The sequence below is a fragment of the Danio aesculapii genome, chromosome 2 (assembly GCF_903798145.1).
Source record: "Danio aesculapii chromosome 2, fDanAes4.1, whole genome shotgun sequence".
NCBI classification, from domain to species: Eukaryota; Metazoa; Chordata; class Actinopteri; order Cypriniformes; family Danionidae; genus Danio; species Danio aesculapii.
Genome location: NC_079436.1, coordinates 36597867 through 36615709, shown reverse-complemented (window position 1 = coordinate 36615709; position 17843 = coordinate 36597867). Strand labels below are relative to the sequence as shown.

Sequence of the window (17843 nt, the reverse complement as noted above, 5' to 3'; positions counted from 1 at the left end):
CAAATCCAGAGAAATTGCTATTTTTTTTTCCATAGCAGTGTATACAGTATATATACTGTATATTATTGGCCATCTCTTATTTAGAAAAAGTGCTAAAATATCTTAACGTATAACAAGCATTTTATCATGTTTTTTTCTTTAAATCTGCTTCACAAATACACATGACTTGATGACTTTTTTCACTCCTGTGACTTTTTTTTCCTTTTTCAAATATTCCTCAAATTATGTTTAACAGAGCAAGGATTTTTTCACAATATTTCCTACAATATGTTTTTTTTTGGAGAAAGTCTTATTTGTTTTATTTCAGCTAGAATAAAAGCAGTTAAAAATTTATTTTTAAAAACCATTTTAAGGTCAAAGTTATCAGTCCCCTTCAGCATTACTTTTTTCCAGACTGCCTAAAGAACAAACCACTGTTATACAATGACTTGCATAATTAACCTAGTTAAGCCTTGAAATGTAAATATAAACTGAATACTAGTGTCTTAAAAATATCTAAAATAATATTTACTGTCATCATGGCAAATCTAAAAGAAATCAGTTATTAGAAATTAGTTATTAAAACTATTATGTTTAGAAATGTGTTGAAAAACATTCTTTTTGTAATACAGAAATTGGGGAAAGCAATATACAGGGGGCTAATAATTCAGGAGGGATAATAATTCAACTCTATATCAGGCGACAATTTTAGGGCAATAAATAAGATCAAAAAATTTAATCAAAAAAATTTAAATGCAAACTCTTAAAAATAAAGATTCTTGCATAAAGAATGTTCCCTTTGAACAAAAGCTTCTTTATAGTGGAGAAAGGTTCTTCACACACATAATATATTATTTAAAAAACTGTTCACTGAGAACCTGTTTGCTCCAGAACAGGCCTGTAGCCAGCCTGATGAAAGGGGTAGCTTTTTTTCCCAAAAGGTGACCTTTTTGCAGTTATACACCTCATTTTCTATTTAATTACGAGACTTAAATACTGCGTTTAAGTGATCATAACCACACTTAAATCTTTATGAAATATTTCAAATGTCCTCAATCAGAATTTGGCCATTTCAATAATAATAAAAAAATTACGGGCCTGCAGAACGGGCCTGCAGAACCTTTATTTCAAAGAGCGCTTTTTCGATTTGTTCAAACAATTATGTCAACGCATTGTGGCCTTGCTAATGGGTGCATTCAGGAGAAAAATGAACTTTGAAATCATTGTTAACACAGCATAAGTCAAGCAAAGTGCAAATGTCAAGTCCATCAAGCGTGCACATGTCCAGTTCAGCAGTAAGGATTAAAGTTCTGTCTTTGGAGAAGTGGAGCGATGTTGAGCTGATGACTCAGATGCCGTGCGCTGCGTTCACTCATAAACACATCGTAATTTGTTTTTGATGTGTGCTACATAAGTCAGCAACAAACAGAAAGCGCCGCAATCACAATGCTGAGAGGCTTCTCCTGACAGGCTTGTCAGCCTGATCTATGATGTCACTTATAACAACGCTGTGGGCAGATAGTAAGGTGAACGTCCTTCTTCATTATTAAAATGAATCTCTCCTCGGCAGTGGTGAAAGCCGGTTGTCGCTCTGTGAAATGGAGAGGCAGGAGCTCTGATCATTTTTGAATGAATCCCTACTCCTGATATATCCACTGTTAAATAATGGTATGAATATTTCGGTGAGGAAGCCTCTAACTTTGCTCTTGAAATCATGGCAAGCCTGCAATTTTAAAGCGGGCCCTTTTCAATTATTCAAATATCATTCCTGTAACAATATTTTTCCATCACCGGGCCATTTAGCCAGGTAGTGGAGGAAGGATTTTTCACCCCATTGTCTTCAGAAAGCACTCATCTCCGCTGTGTATGAGAGAATATATTTATGTCGAAATCTGGGACAGCTGCATGGATTTCAGAGAGAGAAGAGGAATGATCATTCTGTTTTTTATCAGAGTATAAATGAAATCCTGTCTGTTTTATTAGGGGGTAGAGTATGCAAATCAAGCACTCAAGTGAAAGTACAGATATAGACTTATGGATATTACTAAAGACCTTCTTTTACTCGAAATGGCCCAAATGAAATATAACACCCTAAAATGCATGATAAGAAACTTCATTTCAAATTTCACACCATAAGTCACAGATTTCACAGATTTTTGACTTGTTTCGAATCAGTTTGTAAAATCATTGACTCGCCTTGATTAGATAATTTGAATCAGTGACTCAATAGCTGAGGACTCACTCTGACCAGATCATTTGAATCAATGACTCAATAACTGAAGACTCACTCTAACCAGATAATTTCAATCAGTGACTCGATGACTGAAGACTCACTCTAACCAGATTATTTCAATCAGTGACTCGATGACTGAAGACTCACTCTGACCAGATCAGTTGAATCATTGAGTATGTTTACATGGACACCAATAATCCGATTTTAATATAATTAAGACAATACTCTGATTAAGAGTTAACCATGTAAACGGCGATTTTGGTTAATTTAATCCGATCAAGATCATAATCGAACTAAAGAGAAATCAAATTAAGACATGTGAAACTTTTACCATCATGTAGGACTTTTCGCTGAGTATTGTGACAGGATAGTTCACACACACGGCTGTTTGACACTATTCTTTGCATCTACCGAGTCAGTGAAGACCACAGACACATACACCATGAAATACGGAGGTTTTTTTTCTCCCATTCAGCGTGCGGTATTATATTCCATTAAAACAACACTCTTCCAGCAGTTCATATTTGCATCCAATATCTCGTTTGTCACAACATGAAATGTTCCTGAATGAAAGTGAAAGTGCCAAACTGCAGTTAAAGTTGACAAATTAAAAATGAAACACCTGAAATTGCATGAAACTCTGGAGGAAGCGTGAATAGTGATGTGACGCAATAACGTTAATCGAATTATGTGCTATAACATGTAAAACGGAATCATGAAAGGAACATTCAATAAGCAACTCATGTAAACACCTTAATCATATTATTGTCTTAATTAGATTTAGGCAAATAATTTGATTACTGTTGTCCATGTAAACGTAGTCACTGATTCCATAACTGAAGACTCGCCCTGACCAGATCATTTGAATTTGAAGTTGTTAACTGTAAAATTCCTGAACAGATAATTTGAATAATTGACTCCAAAACCCAGAGGTGGGCAAACTCAGTCCTGGAAGGCCGGTGCCCTGCATAGTTTAGCTCCAACACTAATCAAACACACCTGAACATGTTAATCAGTGTCTTCAAGATCACTTGAAATCTATAAGCAGGTGTGTTTAATTAGAGTTGGAGCTAAACTGTGCCGGCCACCGTGTTTGTCCAACCCTGCCATAACCAAAGACTTACTCTGACCAGATCATTTGAGTCAGTGAATCGACAACTGAAGTCTCACTCTGACCAGATGCTTTGAATCAGTGGCTCAGTAACTGAAGACTCACTCTGAACAAATCATTTGAATCAATGACCTGATACATGAATATTCACTCTTACCAGATCATTTGAATCATTGACTCTGTAAACCAGGGCTATTCAATTGGCGGCCCGCTGGCAGAACCCGGCCCCTGAGGCAATTTGTTCTGGCTCTCCAAATAGTGTGACCAAGACATCAAAAATAAATTAATTTATTACTAGTTCAGTCGAAAAATGGTCGCTAGAGTTATGAAGTGGCAATACAGCACGAGCTGCAGTTGAAGGCTGCGCAGAGAGTGAATCACCTGACATTAAGCGGGTGGCACGAGCAGCCGAAAACATTTGGATATGTTTGTAGAAAAGGCCTTTTGTACAATGCACTGATATCGTTAATAGGGATGCAATGATTAGCCGATTTTACTATTAACCCGCTTTTATTCATTACAGGCTTCTCAATGCCACATTTCTTTTGCACAAAAAAAAAGCTGCTGCAACTAAACAAAGTTATGCCAATATGCACGCACATTGGATTAACTATAGCAACAAGCTGTTGACATATTGCGTCTTTTCCGCAAGCAAGTTCCTTATTTCCAATAGAGACGTGAGCATATTGGGAGCAGTGTGTGCAAGGCTCACAAGTGGACCGACGCACTCGTGCCCTGCAGGTGCACACAGTAGAAATGATCTCAAGCTGTAGTGGTGTAGTTGTGCGTAGCTTTTAGTGAAATGTAAACAAAAGATATGTTAGACGAATTATTACAAATTATTCAAATGATTATGTATGTATGAACACAGATAATAACAACAGTTAATTTAAATTCTTAGCAAATATACAGCTTAAATTAACATTAGACAAATCAGTTTTTTTTATTTATTCTTATTTTTATTTATTTATTCATTGTTCTATCATTTATTTTCATTGTAAAATTATCACTCATGTTTCAATTAAAAACATTTTCATTTATTTTAAGTCCAAAGAGTCAAATTGACTATTGCTTGTTTTTAATTAATATTTTGTGCTGTATTTGGTTACTGAGCAGCAATAAACAACACTTTAAAATATAAGCAGTTTTCTTGTTATTTTCTAAACTAGTAGTGTTTTAAATTTAACAAATGCATAATAATGGTGATAACTGTGAAACCATGATTATTCTTCAGACTATAATCGTACAACCAAAACCTATAATCGTTGCATCCCTAATTGTTACGCAGTTTAAAACATAACATATGAACATATCTGAATGTAGAAGAAGCCTACTTAAGCAATACACTGATTTTGTGGCTCGAAATACAACAAACATTTGGATATGCTTGTAAAAAAGCCACTTTGTACAATGCAGTGATGTTATGTAGATTCAAAATACAACACATTAATATTTTAATATAGAAAAATACAATGTGGGTGTCTTAAGGAGCAAAAATACAGCATATGAGCTCTTATATGCTGTTGTGTCATCACTTATATTGCAAGTCATATCCTTCCATCCCCTCATTTGGAATGCTTTTCATGAACTGGACCCCATGACAAACTAATTGAATAGCTTTCTGACCAGATCATGTGAATCAGTGACTCCATAACTGAAGATTTGCTCTGACCAGATCATTTAAGTCAGTGAATCGATAACTGAAGACTCACTCTGACCAGATCATTTGAATCAGTGGCTTCATAACTGAATATTTGCTCTGACTATCATTTGAGTCAGTGAATCAATAACTGAAGACTCACTCTGACCTGATCATTTGAATCAGTGTCTTCATAACTGAAGATTTGCTCTGACCTGATCATTTAAGTCAGTGAATCAATAACTGAAGACTCACTCTGACCAGATCATTTGAATCAGTGTCTTCATAACTGAATATTTGCTCTGACCTGATCATTTAAGTCAGTGAATCAATAACTGAAGACTCACTCTGACCAGATCATTTGAATCAGTGGCTTCATAACTGAAGATTTGCTCTGACTATCATTTGAGTCAGTGACTTGATAACTGAAGACTCACTCTGACCTGATCATTTGAATCAGTGTCTTCATAACTGAAAATTTGCTCTGACCTGATCATTTAAGTCAGTGAATCAATAACTGAAGACTCACTCTGACCAGATCATTTGAATCAGTGGCTTCATAACTGAAGATTTGCTCTGACTAATATTTGAGTCAGTGACTTGATAACTGAAGACTCACTCTGACCAGATCATTTGAATCAGTGGCTTCATAACTGAAGATTTGTTCTGACTATCATTTGAGTCAGTGACTTGATAACTGAAGACTCGCTCTGACCAGATCATTTGAATCAGTGGCTTCATAACTGAAGATTTGTTCTGACTATCATTTGAGTCAGTGACTTGATAACTGAAGACTCACTCTGACCAGATCATGTGAATCAGTGAGTGGCTCACTTAAGAACATATTCAATTGGGTCTGTACAATGTTTGTACAACAAAACGTCTAATATTTGTTTTGAAATTTAGTGACGTAAAACCACTATATAAATGTTGTTACGCCTGAATATGTTGGGGTTTTTTTGATTCTCAAAGTCCTGGTAGCCATTGGGTTAAATGACAAAAGATCACATTTTTACTGAAGAAAACATGAGGGAGAGTAAATTAACTACATTTTTTTCTTTTCTTCCTTAAATGATCCATTTATTGTCTAAGTTAAAGCTAAGTAATTATGGGTGTAGCCCAATGTGAACATTGAAGAAACTACCACTAAAAACCCATCTTAACTGGCAACTGGGCTCCAATGTCTATAGGATTCTACAATGGTATTAAATTCTATAGCTTATTTTTCAACAAGTTCTCTTTTTACCAGTGTAGTCGTAATACATCGTTCGGATATGTCATCTCACTTACAACAGACAAGTCTCTTTGGCAGAAAAGCTCTTGATGGGATCTTCCCTGTCAAGGTGACTCACAGTAAAGCTTTAAAAACTTCAGACTGCGTGCTTTACCATAGCTTGACTCCAACAAACATGCTCCCTCAAGCAGTACATCTGCCAAGAGCACACTGCTGGAGAGCCTGCCATGTAAATCCAGCAAAACAAACAGTTGAAAAGCAGCTTCCAAACACGCCAGGCCCCCTTGGCAGAGAAAGCTTCGCTGGCCTAGAAATCATGTCTCCACTAAAACAGCATCTGTGTATGTGTCGTGTCCGCTAGAAACAGACAACATATGCTTTGCCCCTGTGGAAAACATGACTTCTTCGCCAAAAGCTATGATTCTGCATGACACATCTGACTACTAACACGCTCTTCCATCACAGAAATGAAATGTATACTGTGACTGTCTGTCTATAACCCTTTTTCACACAGCGATACAAGTAAATATCTGGAAAATTACCAGAACGACTTTACCGGTAAATTCAAAAGAGCACTGTTCACACAGGCAAGGACGTTCCAAAATTTTTCCAGAAAAGACCATTCACACATCCATTCCAAAATACCGGTAAATTCTGGCATCATTAACCAGAAATGAGCTCTAAACGGCTGTGCTTTTATTTGTAAACATAGAAGGGGTCTGGCTTTTGCTGTTGTTTTCACTTTTATTTAAAGCTTTAGCATTCATGCTGCTCCTTTGTCCCAGAGACATCCAAACACAGAAGCGAGAACCGCAGCTAAACGTTTACACATTTGACGACATTACAAATTCTGTGGATGGATAAGTATTGTGAATAACTTCGATGAAAACATATGGAGGAACATTTTCGCATGTTGAGATGCTGGTGCTCACCAGAGCACTCGCGCACACGCGCCAAGCAACTAAAGCAGAGCTTGAAGGTTAACAAACAACGGTTTATCATAAGCATTTTATTGATAATTCTTCACACAGTTGGCATTAAGGAACATAGAAACGTTATCTGACTAACATCTAGTAACTAAATGTGTCTGGGAAAATATTCTAAGGCAATTATTTACATAAACACCGCGGATGTGAATGCGGTCTGAATGTTCTGATTGTCTGGAGTAGACGTCTCGCGTCAGCGTGTTCTAATCATGAACGCGCTCTTTCCGGAAATTTTCCTTCTGCTTCAAACAGCGCAGCATTCTGGCAAATTACCGTTAATGTTACATTTTCTCTTTCTGGAAAATTGCCGGAACGAATTCACCGGTATTTACAAAAAGGCCCTGTTCACACATGATCCCTTTCATGACAGTTTGTTCATGATAAAGGTCTGTATGTGTGAAAGGGGCTTATGTGTCTATTTTGGCCAACCGTAGCCAAGTTAAACAATTAATGAGCAATATCATACAAGTAGAAGTGCGTTATGGTACTGTATCGACACTGGTGGGAGGCGTCTATATACCAATGACTATACCAATGTTTTTAGTGTCCCACCAGTGCCAATATACAGCCATATTGCACTGCTGTTAGTGTGATATTGCGTTTATACAACAGTTCAACGGCATAATGGTGTATATAAAAAGAAAATCATACAGATAGTTCAACCAAAAATGAAAATTCTGTCATTGTTTACTCACCTCTATTTTGAGTTTTATAAGGAAGTTTATGGTACAGGTTTTCAGCTTTCTTCAAAATACATTGCTTTGCTTAAAATATGGTCTTTTGTGTCCAACAGAATATTGAGACATATAATTGTTGGAAACACTTCAGGATGAGTAAATAGTGAGTAAATTTTCATTTTTGTGTGAACTATGACTTAAAACTTGGTATATAAAAACAGGAAATGACTATTTAACCACTTTATACAAACATAAAATCAAAAAATGTAAATAAACATAAGAATATATATATATTTAAATAAATAGTTGGCTAATATATGAAAAAAACTTAGTTTCTCTGTATTAACAATTTATTGTTTATTGTTACAGCATTTGAGTATAAAAAATGTATTACTCATGCTGTAACTAATTATGTAATAAAAATACATAGTGCACAATATATGGTTTCAGCATCGATATCGCAGTGTGCTCATTCACAAAAGTCATATTGAGAGTTAACGCAATGTTGATTCTGGATTATAATTTTATCATTTTGCATGTGTTTTTTGAGGCCTGTGACTGTGTGTGGTTTTAAAAGCAATGTACCGTTTGTAACATTAATAACATTAATAACAATTAATTTTATTGAATTGTTTATAAAACGAAGACTATGGAGTATTATTTTACATTTGGTTTTTCAATGACAGTATACCTGAATACATTTCAACTCTTGGCAAAACAATAAAACACTGTTTAATTAATATGCATATTTTTCTTTATTGAATCTATCTATGCTTGTAGGTTGTTTGTTACTTGTTATGCTCCACCTATCATCCCAATCAATCTAAAATGATCAATTCTTTATAAACAGTTTATCAACTCATCATCGCAATATATATCTCAGAATAAAAATATCGCAATGTGTAATTTTTTGTCAATATCGTGCAGCCTTAACTATACATAACTAATTATATGTGTAATACAAATAATTTACATTGATCTTCATGGCATACTCTACTTATGCCCACTTTGTCAAAAAATAAAAACAAAAAAACAATAAAATATTGCTTGTCATATTACATGTTGCAAATACCCTAACAATTAGCCTACAATTCGATTTTAACCTGCACTACAGACATACTTTTCTATGATTCAATGAACATACAGGATACCAAGATTCAAACTTGAACTGGCATGATTTACATTTGAACACCTGCATTAGACTACAAAATCCAAAGCATTTAAGAACAAGTGCACTTCTACTTATACAGAAGGACATTCCAGTTACCTTAAAACCTGTTTTTCCTCCTCCCCGAATGTTGGTAAAGCGACGTGCAGGTATTATTCCGAATGACTGCTGTCGGTCAGTCAGTAGTGAACACTACTGTATCTGTTCGTCTGGGAAAAAGGCTCGTCTGAGGCTTTGCTTCGTTAGCAGAAATGCCGCGTTCACTGCACCGCGAGCTTTTATTATCTACCCGATGCCTGTCACATCATCATTTGTTGCGGCTGTAATTCCGTAGTATCCCGAACAGCCGCGCGTTACAGCATATCTGAGCCCGCCAATAACTGAGTGGCATTACCAGATTGCGCGGTTGTAGTGTGCAGGCTGCGAGAGTGTCGACGGTCCCTCAGGAGGAAGCAACAGCCCGTGAGATGATGATGATGATGCTGAGCCACGAAGGGTCATCAAATGAACCCACACCTTTACCGACGCTCAACGCAAGCAAAGCGTCTCAGCCTATGAGCGGCGCGTCATCCTGCACATGACCAGCGGCCGAGGGGACGCGCACTGACAGCTTTCACACCACACAGCCTTCATCTGTATATAGGAAACGTGGAGAGATTATAATGGGCAGGTGACTGGGAAATAGTAATATAGTACTGATAAAAAGTTTAAGTTACATCTAAATAACAAAAAAGGTCAATTATGACAAAATATGAACATAATTATGAATATATTAGTTTATCTTGTCGTTACTCTGTTTGAATGATTATTGTTGTAAATATGCTATAGACAATATTATTTTGATATATAGTTTATTGTTACACTTGAATGGCATTTTAATGTCTGTCTTCTGTAAATCATGGTACAAAAAATAAATAATAAATTATCCAAGTGGACAAATTAACCACTTTACATTATGAATAAAATAATAAGCATTATTGCTAGTATAAGATAATGGATAATATTTTTAAATCACTTATAAAAAATACTACATACATAAACATACACACACCTCAAGAATTCAGATATAATATATTCTCCCCCGCACATGCATGCATGCACATTTTTATGTGCTCTGAGTCACACACACACATACAGCAAGGTGCCACATCATTGACAGATTTGATTATAAGGGCTGGCAGGGATTTGTTGCATGAATTAGAATAATACTAGAACAAAGCTGAAAGAAGAAGATTAGGAGCCTACTGAACTCATCTTTGTCAAAGTATTTAATTTAAGGAAAATGCTTTAGTGCAAATCTACTGTATTTGACATCCTTCTAATTAAATATTACATGTGACATGGGAATTCCATTCCCACTCCTTGACTGCCATTGCACTTATATGTGTATAATATATGTGTTAAGATATGAAAAAATCTTTGCGTTAAAATGACACCTCTGTTAGCTCACAGAATTTTTTTTTTGTATTTTTGTGACGTTTTTCTGGATAAAATATTGTAGTTTCTATAAAATCAATATTTATATTTACATTTTATCCAATATTTCATTGTTATTTGTTGGTGATTTATTGGTGCAGAACATTAACTTAAACTTCAAAACTTATACAAAAATAACTTATCCTCCTCTTTTAAAACAACTTTTCTCTGATTGTTTTATTTCAACAAACTAACAACTGACAGGATTGTGTTAATGCCAAATTGGAATGATCATAATTATGGGTTCCATTTAGTAAGAAGGGTTTTCATAGAAGTCATAATAACATAAGTTTTTCTGAGATAAGAAAAGAGTGCACAGTGGGTAGTGCTGCTGCTGCCTCACAGCAAGAAGGTTGCATGTTCTCCCCGGGTTCGCGTAGGGTTTCCTCTGGGTCGCACAAGTCCAAAGACATGCACAATAGATGAATTGGGAAACCTAAAATTGTCCGAATGTGTGTATGGGTGTTTCCCTGTGATGGGTTGCAGCTGGAAGGGCATCCGCTGCGTAAAACATGTGCTGGATAAGTTATCGGTTCATTCCGCTGTGGCTACCCCTGATTAATAAAGGGACTAAGCCAAAAAGAAAATGAATGAATGAATGAATGAATGAAAGAGATTTCTGTTTGAAAGTATGGAATGCTGTTGGTGACAAAATTCTTGAAACAAAATGCATGAATACATTATTTTAAACAAGAGTATCTTAGCATATGTAATGGAATGAAATAGAATATATGCATTTATGCTTACAGACATCATGATTGTTTGTGAAATGCTTTGTAATGGTTGTCTGGCAAATATGTTAACATCAGAAGTTACAGACGTGGACACAATTGTTGGCAGTTGTGGCCAGTTTTATTAGTTTGCCTTTATACATGCTTTTGTTGAACCACAATTCGAAGCAGTATCTGAGTTTTGTTAGGTTATTTTCATTCATTCTGTAATTTTTCTTTCTTCAGTAGAAGGGTAGTGTAATAAAGTTTGATGGCACCTTGACCATCTTGGAGAAAGAGGCGGAGAACTGATTAACTTTAAATAATTTTAATAAGGAAAATATACATAAATCAAATAGGCAATGGCAGCTCCTCACAGTGACTACCCACCTCCTAACTTCTGGGACTTCTAGAGCGAGTACTGCACTTAAGTCTGCATTCGATGCATCCTCAATATCAAGAATGCATCCGGGATCTTTCACGCGTTTTTCATTCTTGGTGTTGAGTGTTGGAAATGAACTGTTGATGACCTAACAGAAGAACACAAGGATGCAAGATCGGTTAAGAATGCATATTGAGAAACACATAGATTGTCTGTATGCTATTGGTATACTAGTGGTACAGTACGGTATGGTACGGGTCACCTTTATCAGGCTTGTGTCTCCACTGCCAAAGGATACCAATGGTACCCTTTTGGTGGGCGTAGTGTTTGACAAAGTTTCAGTCGACGTCATTTTTGCTTGAGGAAATATCACAGTATAGCTGGATCATATGAGAAGCAGTTCTCACAAAACAGATGCTTTATACACATAAATACTTGTGTATATAAATGTTTATTACTAACCTTTCTATGAACATGATTTGATTATAACTGCAGGTCAATGATAGTGTAAAATAGCCTACTGTAACGTCAGGAATTATATAAAATAAATCAATAAATTCAACATATATGAACACAAACAGACCCTTACAGTCTCCGATATGTTATCAATTACAGAAAAATTACACACAGCATACATTTAGTCTTTATTTGGGTTCAAAAACAACACAAAATATAGCCCACAGTCAGTGCAAACCTCTCATCTTTATCTTTTTTCTTCACCAGCACATGTAACCTCTGTTAGAAAGTAATTCAGTCATTCCGAGTTCATAATAGTCCAAAATGTGATGATAATAGTTAAACATGGCAGTTTGTTCATATTTTAGGTTGCTGAAAGAATCATTTGCAAATTCTCCTTTGTTTTTTTTGCGCTTCACTCTCGCGTTTGTCCATTTCTGAAAAGATGTCAAAAGCACTTCAATAATCACAAGCACATTATTATCATCAGCTCAAGAAGATCGTTATTTCATATATAGAGTATACAGCGAGTGCATGTGAGCTCTCTGGAGAAAGTGAAACCACTCATGCTTATACGGCCTTGTAAACAATACTAAAACATGGAAGATTCTGTTCTTCTTGGCTTTGTGGTTGGTTTGTTTAAGCTCGGGTCGACCATGGCTTGTTATTATTTGTATATTTGATTACAGTGTAATGTCTCAGCTGTGTATTTAAAAGGCTGTCTCCATTGTTTTCATTCTCCTGGCCAATAGTGTTAAGCTGTGCGTCTAACTCCGCCTTTTGGTACGGTTACTGTTCGCTTTTTGGTGCCTTTTGACAGTGGAAACGGCCATAAAAGCGTACCGAACCGTACTGTACAGTACCACTGGATAGTCACATGATCCAAATGCATTTTGATTAAAGACTTTGTCACCAACTGCCTTCCATATTAACGCAGATCAATTTATATGACACAAAAGAACGAAATGCTATTGCAACTTCTGTTTCATGACAAGTTTTTGGTTTTGTAAAAATAATATTTTTTAAGAGAACACAAATGAAACTTAATATTAACAAACAGAAGTAAAACAGACGTGGCAGCTTCATATAGAAGGCCTTGTTAAACTGTGGATGAGCAAATTATATTAAAATGATGGAAATTAAGGAAATTAAACCTTTGAACCATTTTCAACTTATATTTTAATAGACGGGTGACGAGGTGGCGCAGTAGGTAGTGCTGTCGCCTCACAGCAAAAAGGTCGCTGGTTCGAGCCTCGGCTGGGTCAGTTGGCATTTTTGTGTGGACTTTGCCTGTTCTCCCCGCATTGGTGTGGGTTTCCTCCGGGTGCTCCTGTTTCCCCCACAGTCCAAAGACATGCGGGACAGGTGAATTGGGTATGCTAAACTGTCCGTGGTGTATGGATGCTTCCCAGAGATGGGTGGCAGCTGGAAGGGCATTCGCTGCGTAAAACATGTGCTGGATAAGTTGGCGGTTCAATGCTGCTGTGGCGACCCCAGATTAATAAAGGGACTAACCCAAAAAGAAAATGAATAAATGAATTTTAATAGACTCACATTCACTGTTTTCTATATGACTAATGTAACAAGAAATAATTGTAGTCCAGAATAATAACCCAAATCATGTAAATGCACATTTACAGTTCAAAATAACAAAATAGGGTGAAAATGTTGAGAAGTTAGCATGATTAGTTTATACTGTTGGTCATTTGTTGACAAATTGGAATTTGTGCTCTGTTTCTGTGAGATGTAATTTAATTGGTTATGTCAATTATTTTGACACTGGCACTGTTAGTAGATACAGATTTTATGGTGCATTTTGTTTTTTTACAATGTTTGGCTTTTCAAACCCATAATAGTGCAGTTTTCCAAAATAAATTACAGCTCTGAATTTATCTGTTATAAAATTAGTTGAACGAGGTTGTCTGAATCTAGCATTAGATGGCATTATCTTTCTACTGAAAGGCCAGACCCAATTAACCTGCCTTACAGGAGCCCTTGTTTCATTCCCTGCGCTTTGCTGCCTGGAGGGCACACAATTCATGTCCTTTTTATATTTAACATGATCCGTGAGAGCAGCGAGACTCACAGCTCCATGAGTAAAGCTGAACTCCCTGTAGAGCAGCAGGCTCACCTCTTCCATATATCTGCCTTATTTATTTATATTACCCAAGCGTTTTTTCTCTTAGTTACACCTCCTTCCCACTAAAGCAGCTTGTCAATTAGGATGCCCCTCAGGAGTGAGATGAAGTAACTGTGGCGAATGTCTAACTACAAAAAGCAGGCCGTGTAATCAAACATAAGCTTATCCCTCAGGCAAGACGCTGGAGGTGAATTGGGTCAAATTTAACGAATATTTATCACCACACTTACCTTCTTGATTAATTCATTACAAATGGAGAAAATTTTGTATTACAAGTTTTAGAAAATGTTATATTTAAATATGTAAATGAGGCATTATTCAAAATTATGAAATATATGCTAATTTGCATATATTTCTAACCCATGAAAATAAAGAACCCTAACCCTAAAAATTAGAGGGTCATTCAAAATGGTTGTTTCATTGACATAGAAAGTAATTTAGAATGTGTTGTTTTGCTAGAGCACTTTGTTATTTAAAACAGTTAATTCGTGCAAGTTAATCCGCTGAAAATATGTTTGGAGTGAGGATCCTTCTCTGTTGACATCAGTTTGATGGCTTCAGCCACAATTTTCTTAACCACACCCCTCTTTCCACCATTATTTTGCTGCAAGGTAATGATATGCAAAAAGAAAGCCCCACCCCTGCTCAATATTCCATTTCAATTTAAATAAACGTCTCCGCCATGCACTTCCGGTAAACACAGACTTTAAACATTTTTACTAAGCGGATTTGGAAGAATGTGGAAATGTTCAACTTCCCTTACATGTTCATCAAGCCACTCTGTCATCAGTCTTGATGTATGTATTTGTGCATTATCATCCTGATACACGGCACCACCTTCAGGATACATTGAACTATTGAGTCCACATCCCTTAGGATGGTTTGGTAGTCCTTGGCAGTGATGCGCCCATCTAACACAAGTATTGGGCCTAGAGAATGCCATGATATTGCACCCCAAACCATATCTGATCCACCCCCATGCTTTACTGTTGGCATGCAACAGTCTGGGTGGTATGCTTATTTGGGGCTTATCCACAGTTACTCTCCAGGATGTGGAAAAGAAGGTAAAGGTGGACTCAATCAGAGAACAATACCTATAATCAGGCAAATTATGCATGAACAAATCTCTCTGAAAAAAAAAACTGAATATAGTAGACATGAATAAAATTGGGGCAACACGGTGGCTCAGCCCTGTCGCCTCACAGCAAGATGGTCGCTGGTTCAAGTCCAGACTGGGTCAGTTGGCGTTTCTGCGTGAGTATGCACGTTCTCCTTGTGTTGACCTGGGTTTCCTCTGGGTGCTCTGACTTCCCCCACAGTCCAAAGAGATGTGGTATAAGTAAATTGGATAAACTAAATTGGCCGTAGTGTATGTGTGTGAATGAGTGGATGTTTCCCAGTACTGGATTGCAGCTGGAAAGGCATCCGCTGTGTAAAACATATGCTGAATAAGTTGGCAGTTCATTCCGCTGTGGCGATCCCTGATGAATAAAGGGACTAAGCCGAAGCAAAATTAGTAAATGAATGAATAAATTTGGGAATTTTGTGTAATGCAAGTTCTGATGAAGAGACATCAATAGAAAAGGGATCGATAAAACAGCCTTTAAAAAAGTTAATTGAAATTTTTATTTAGACACAAATTGATTAAAACGGATTTAAAAAAAAAGTGTGTTTTGAATGTTTTAATTGATTTTATTATTACGAAATTTTTTTATTTCGTGTTGAAGAGTTTCAGTTTCAGCAGACTGATGAAACTTGCCATTTTCTACAGTGAGCTTACGGACAGAACTGTGGTCAGAGAAGAAGAGCTATTCTGAAGCACAGAGAGATCAACTGTCCTGCTGTGCCGCTGTGTGCACCTGCCTGGACAAGGAGACACAATGCCAACTCTGCTAAGTGTTGGCACTCTGACAATTCTCACTGTATTCTCAGCTGAATCTAAGGTCACCTTTTGGAAAGGCGAGGGCAAGCCTTTTGAAATGGCATTTCACTTTTTTATCCACTTTTTTCCAGAGGATTTTTGTAGTGGAAGAGCCCTGTCCAGCCTTCACTGCATTTTATATTCCCAAGTGATGTTTAACAGAGAAATGTATATCCTATAGAAGGTATTATTTCTTGTAGTTTAGGATTGAAAAATATTTGGGAACTCTACAATAGGGTTTTATTTGTTAACAGTTGTTAATACAGCAACTAACATAAAATAATTATGAACAATACATGTTTTTACAGCATTTAAACTATTATTAATAAATGTTAGGTACTGTAAAAAATCATATGTTAGTTCATTCATTTCAGCTTGATCTCACGAGGAAACGTAACTGTTTTATATTTTGTCAGTTTAGTGGTTAATTCGTATGAGTTCAGTTGTAGGAAAATGTACAATTTTAAAAAGGAGATGTGGCACCCAACCCAACCGTCATTGGGGGATGAGCAAATAGTACTAAATTGTACCAATGAGATCGTAATAATTTATCCGAATTAGCTACTAAATCAAAAAGTTACAAATTGCTGTGAGATGTGTTGTTAACCTTTTATTTGCTAAATTATGAAACATAGCAGGTCGTGTACAGTGGTCAGAGGGATTTTGAACCATTCTTCTTGCAGAATATTGGCCTGGTCATTCTGTGATGCTGGTAGACAAAAATGTTTCCTGATTCGCTCCTCCAAAATTGCTCATCAATATTTGGAACTGGTGACTGTGCAGGCCGTGGAAGATGTTCAACTTCACGTTCATGTTCAGCAAACTACTGTCACCAGTCTTGCTGTGTGTATTGGTCCATTTAAACCATATGATGCACATGGTCCTCCAGACAGCATTTCCTGTTTTTTTTCCTAAGTGGTTAGCACAGTCGCCTCACAGCAAGAAGGTCGCTGGTTCGAGTCCTGACTGGGCCAGTTGGCATTTCTATGTGGAGTTTGCATGTTCTGCCCGTGTCCATGTGGGTTTCTTCCGGGTGCTCCGGTTTCCTCACCAATACAGGTGAATTGAATAAACTAAATCAGCTGTAGTGTATGTGTGAAAATGAGTGTGTATGGATGTTTCCCAGTACTGGGTTGCAGCTGGAAGAGCATGCACTGTGGGAAACATCGGACAAATAATAAAATATAGCAATACAAAACTTGGTTAAAATTAGGCTGCTGCTGATTATAAACTACAGGTTACCAAATCATGAAACCAATGTAAAATGTTAACAAATATTCCTTTCTTTATTAGAACACAGTTGCAAATATGTAACAATGTTGCTTTTACTATTGTATTATTAGTTAAGTGAAGCAAAAATGCAGCTCGGTCAGTTAGTCAGTTAATATTTTAGTTCTGTGAAGGGATTCACATTCATTTTATGAATATTATTCAAATTTGAAATGTAAAATATGAAATAGTACTAACAATAATGCTAGTTAGAAAATGGTTTTTAGACTATATAAAAACCATATCAGATGAATATCAGTGCAGGATAAACAGTTTCATTTAAGTAATTTATTAACATACCAATTTTAATCCATCCCACTTTTAAATGCCCCTCAAAAGGAAAAAAATAAGAAAAAAACCATACTAAAATGATGAAATGCTTCCATTATTTTTAAAGTGACCAAAAACACAAAAGTGATTCATAACAGAAATGAAAATACTAAAATGCAATCAGTCCATTAG

At 36.3% G+C, this 17843-nt stretch overlaps 1 protein-coding gene across 1 annotated transcript in view; it reads right to left on the bottom strand.

Moving 5' to 3' along the window:
- The window catches only part of fam163aa (family with sequence similarity 163 member Aa), a 33502-nt gene extending 23997 nt beyond the window's left edge, over positions 1 to 9505 (bottom strand). The window contains exon 1 of the mRNA XM_056478303.1: positions 9127 to 9505. The gene's annotated coding sequence lies outside the window, so the exon portion shown is untranslated. The remainder of the gene's footprint in view (positions 1 to 9126) is intronic.
- Positions 9506 to 17843: the final 8338 nt, after the last annotated feature.